Source organism: Penaeus japonicus, unplaced genomic scaffold (genome assembly GCF_977035675.1).
Source record: "Penaeus japonicus unplaced genomic scaffold, GWHDUDI00000001_assembly GWHDUDI00000010, whole genome shotgun sequence".
Taxonomy (NCBI): domain Eukaryota; kingdom Metazoa; phylum Arthropoda; class Malacostraca; order Decapoda; family Penaeidae; genus Penaeus; species Penaeus japonicus.
Genome location: NW_028234412.1, coordinates 7,735,689 through 7,740,688, shown reverse-complemented (window position 1 = coordinate 7,740,688; position 5,000 = coordinate 7,735,689). Strand labels below are relative to the sequence as shown.

Here is a 5,000-nt window from a genome sequence, read left to right as displayed (position 1 = left end):
AAAGGAAAGTGACAAGCGTTGGAGAGTGTCGAGTGTCAGAGGAAAGTGACAAGCGTTGGAGAGTGTCAGAGGAAAGTGACAAGCGTTGGAGAGTGTCAGAGGAAAGTGACAAGCGTTGGAGAGTGTCAGAGGAAAGTGACAAGCGTTGGAGAGTGTCAGAGGAAAGTGACAAGCGTTGGAGAGTGTCAGAGGAAAGTGTACGGCGTTGGAGAGTGCCAGAGGAAAGTGACAAGGGTTGAAGAGTGTCAGAGGAAAATGACAAGCGTTGAAGAGTGTCAGAGGAAAGTGACAAGCGTTGAAGAGTGTTAGAGGAAAGTGACATGCCTTGGAGAGTGTCAGAGGAGAGTGACAAGCGTTGGAGAGTGTCAGAGGAAAGTGACAAGCGTTGGAGAGTGTCAGAGGAAAGTGACAAGCGTTGGAGAGTGTCAGAGGAAAGTGACAAGCGTTGGAGAGTGTCAGAGGAAAGTGGCAAGCGTTGGAGAGTGTCAGAGGAAAGTGACAAGCGTTGGAGAGTGTCAGAGGAAAGTGACAAGCGTTGGAGAGTGTCAGAGGAACGTGTCAAGCGTTGATGAGTGTCAGAGCTAAGTGACATGCGTTGGAGAGTGTCAGAGGATAGTGACAAGCATGGGAGAATGTCAGAAGAAAGTGACAAGCGTTGAAGAGTGTCAGAGGAAAGTGACAAGCGTTGGAGAGTGTCAGAGGAAAGTGACAAGCGTTGGAGAGTGTCAGAGAAAGTGACAAGCGTTGGAGAGTGTCAGAGGAAAGTGACAAGCGTTGGAGAGTGTCAGAGGAAAGTGACAAGCGTTGGAGAGTGTCAGAGGAAAGTGACAAGCGTTGGAGAGTGTCAGAGGAAAGTGACAAGCGTTGGAGAGTGTCAGAGGAAAGTGACAAGCGTTGGAGAGTGTCAGAGGAAAGTGACAAGCGTTGGAGAGTGTCAGAGGAAAGTGACAAGCGTTGGAGAGTGTCAGAGGAAAGTTTGAAAGTGTTAGAGGAAAGTGACAAGCGTTGGAGAGTGTCAGAGGAAAGTGACAAGCGTTGGAGAGTGTCAGAGGAAAGTGACAAGCGTTGGAGAGTGTCAGAGGAAAGTGACAAGCGTTGGAGAGTGTCAGAGGAAAGTGACAAGCGTTGGAGAGTGTCAGAGGAAAGTGACAAGCGTTGGAGAGTGTCAGAGGAAAGTGACAAGCGTTGGAGAGTGTCAGAGGAAAGTGACAAGCGTTGGAGAGTGTCAGAGGAAAGTGACAAGCGTTGGAGAGTGTCAGAGGAAAGTGACAAGCGTTGGAGAGTGTCAGAGGAAAGTGACAAGCGTTGGAGAGTGTCAGAGGAAAGTGACAAGCGTTGGAGAGTGTCAGAGGAAAGTGACAAGCGTTGGAGAGTGTCAGAGGAAAGTGACAAGCGTTGGAGAGTGTCAGAGGAAAGTGACAAGCGTTGGAGAGTGTCAGAGGAAAGTGGCAAGCGTTGGAGAGTGTCAGAGGAAAGTGACAAGCGTTGGAGAGTGTCAGAGGAAAGTGACAAGCGTTGGAGAGTGTCAGAGGAAAGTGGCAAGCGTTGGAGAGTGTCAGAGGAAAGTGGCAAGCGTTGGAGAGTGTCAGAGGAAAGTGACAAGCGTTGGAGAGTGTCAGAGGAAAGTGACAAGCGTTGGAGAGTGTCAGAGGAAAGTGACAAGCGTTGGAGAGTGTCAGAGGAAAGTGGCAAGCGTTGGAGAGTGTCAGAGGAAAGTGGCAAGCGTTGGAGAGTGTCAGAGGAAAGTGGCAAGCGTTGGAGAGTGTCAGAGGAAAGTGACAAGCGTTGGAGAGTGTCAGAGGAAAGTGGCAAGCGTTGGAGAGTGTCAGAGGAAAGCGACAAGCGTTGGAGAGTGTCAGAAGGAAGTGAGACGTGTTGTCCGGTGAAAGAGAAAAGAAAAGAAGTGTCAGAAGGAAGAAACAAGTTGAAGGAAAGTGACAAGCGTTGGAGAGTGTCAGAAGGAAGTGACAAGTGTTGGAGAGTGTCAGAAGGAAGTGACAAGCATTGGAGAGTGTCAAAAGAAAGTGACAAGCGTTGGAGAGTGTCAAAGGAAAGTGACAAGCGTTGGAGAGTGTCAGAAGGAAGTGACAAGCATTGGAGAGTGTCAAAAGAAAGTGACAAGCGTTGGAGAGTGTCATAGGAAAGTGACAAGTGTTGGAGAGTGTCAGAAGGAAGTGACAAGCATTGGAGAGTGTCAAAAGAAAGTGACAAGTGTTGGAGAGTGTCAGAAGGAAGTGACAAGCATTGGATAGTGTCAAAAGAAAGTGACAAGTGTTAGAGAGTGTCAAAAGAAAGTGACAAGCGTTGGAGTGTGCCAGAGGAAAGGTACAAATGTGAAAGGGACATACTTTCAAGTGCCACGTGAAAGTGACAATGTCCGAAGAAAGTGACAAACTTTGGAGGATGTCAGCGTTGCGTCTGAAGAGTGTCAGAGGAAAGTGACTCGCGTTAGAGAATGTCAGAAGAAAGTGACTCGCATTGGAGTGTGTCAGAGGAAAGTGACTCGCGCTGAAGAGTCTTAGAAGAAAGTGACAAGTGTTGGGAGGTGTCAAAGCTAACTGTGGGTGCTCCACGGCAGGCCCTGGCCAGCTGCAAGGGCTAGGCCACGACCCACGCGGGCTATATTTACTGCATGCCCTCCTCCCTCGCCGCCTCCACACAATCGGCTGGATGTCCCCTCAACCGACACTCTCCCCACTCATATTTGGGGTCGTGTCGCTTCCCTAGGACTCCGGCCGGGCAGGACTCGAGGTGCTCCTTCAGCTCCTGCAGTGAGTGCTTCTTCAGTTCGTCGAGCCTCACACCCGACTGCCGCATTGGGGTGAATGACTGCGATGAGAAAACACTCACGCGGAAGCTCCGCCCACTTTGCCTAATATGGCGAGGGAGGTACGTTGCCAGATATGCATATAGTAACAATTTTGCGGCGTCTTCTTCTTCATTTTGTATTGGCCGGAAGTGATATCATTTGCGATGTGATGTTCCTTTGGAGATGGTCATAGTGTTTCTCAGCTACGTACTATTTCGGCTCGAGCCACGCAAATACCAAACCCTTAGGTAAAACTCGTCAGGTATGACGTCATAGATATGTGATGTCACAGAACCGTACGGGCGCCTCATGTGGATTCCCCGAGCAGGTCTAAGTGAAATGTTGGGTCGGATGGAGACAGGACGTGCGCGGCAGCTCGCAGTGTTCCGTGTTTAGACGGGTACCAGTACAGAATACCCAGTGATACCCGAGTGTTACCCGAGATTTCGCTCCTCCAGAGGATAACTAGTGAAAAAGTGATTGTGAAGTGTCTTCAAGCTATTTTTTGATACTTGTACTCAGAGATTGGATAACCCAGCGCCCGACGAGTGATAACTTAAAGGTAAGCTCCATGCCCTTCAAGTCAATGACCCCCAGGACGTCTTCTTGATTACGCCAGGACGCCAAAGTTGACGCGCGTGGCAGGACCCGCCCGGGCAGTGCCAAGCGCCGTAGGGGTCGAGGCCAAGAGGCGCCCAGGTGACCCTCGGGGTCAGCGCCTCCACTCCCGCCGGGGGACGATTCAAGGGGAAGGGGAGGGGGGAGAGGAGGAGGAGGAGGAGGAGGAGGAGGAGGGAAGACACAGCCTCGGGGCACTTCATGGCAGGTGACAAGGGTGGTGATACAAGGAAGGGTGAGTGACGTGCCCAGGTGGCAGGCAGGGTGGCAGGGTGGGGCTCTGCGGTGCCCTCTGCTCCGTCGACTATGGGGGAGGGGGGGGAGGGGGCGTGAATCCCCGCGTCCCTCAAGTGCCAAGTGTATCGGCGTGTCCCCCAGGCAGGCCGGGGCTTCTTCCTTCCTGCCTTCCCTGCTTGCGTTGCCACTCGTGAGGATTCTCTGCGGATTAGTGTGGCTTTGGTAATGGTGGCAACGATAATGATAATGACACTGATTATATTCTGTAATGACGTTATTGATGTCGATGATAATGGCAAATGTTATGGATATCGTTAGTGTTAAGATTAGAATTATCATTATTATTATTGTTGTCATTATCATTATCATCAACATTATCATTATTATCAACATCATTATTATTATCATTATCATTATCATCATCATCATCATCATCATAATCATCATCATCGTCGTCATCGTCATCATCATTATATCATCATCATCATCATCGTCATCATCATATTTTATTATTCATTATGATTATCATTGGTATTTTTATCATTGGTATTGTTGTTATTGCAGTAATTATTATTATTGTCTGCCTTTTTCTCTCTCTCATTCCCTCCCTCCATTATTTTCTGTCATTTCGTGTGTTAATTCCAAGCAGCAGCTCCCAGCAACAAATTCTAATAGATAAACAACAAAAGAAGTAACTAAGCAAGAGCGTGTGAATGTTTGTGTGTATGAATAAGTGCTTGTATTCGTGCGTGGCCTATGTATGCATATTTGTTCTAGTATGTATGTATGCCTGACGAAAGGGAGAAGGACAAGGGGGAGAAGGAGAAGGATCAGGGGCTAGGGCAGGAGCAGGGGCAGGGGAAGGGGCAGGGGCAGGGGCAGGAGCAGGAGCAGGGGCAGGGAAAGGGTCAGGAGCAGGGGAAGGGGAGGGAGAGGGGGAGGGGGAGGGGCAAGAGTAGGGGAATGGGCAAGGGAAGGGGCAGGAGCAGGGGAAATGGCAGGGGCAGGGACAGCAGCTGGGGCAGGGGCAGGAGCAGGGGAAGGGGAGGGGGAGGGGCAGGAGTAGGGGAATGGGCAAGGGAAGGGGCAGGAACAGGGGCAGCAGCTGGGGCAGGGGCAGGAGCAGGGGCAGGAGCAGGAGCAGGAGTAGGGGCAGGGGTAGGGGCAGGTGCAGCTGCAGGAGCAGGAGGAGAAGAATAAGAATAAAAAGAAGACGGAGAATAGAGAGAGAGAGAGAGAGAGAGAGAGAGAGAGAGAGAGAGAGAGAGAGAGAGAGAGAGAGAGAGAGAGAGAGAGAGAGAGAGAGAGAGAGAGGGGGGGGCGGGGTAGGGGGGCA

General features: G+C 50.6%; 1 protein-coding gene across 1 annotated transcript in view; it reads left to right on the top strand.

The window, feature by feature from the left end:
* The first annotated feature begins 3,132 nt into the window (after positions 1 to 3,132).
* Eip74EF (Ecdysone-induced protein E74) overlaps positions 3,133 to 5,000 on the top strand; it is a 395,461-nt gene continuing 393,593 nt past the window's right edge. The window contains exon 1 of the mRNA XM_086540589.1: positions 3,133 to 3,371. The gene's annotated coding sequence lies outside the window, so the exon portion shown is untranslated. The remainder of the gene's footprint in view (positions 3,372 to 5,000) is intronic.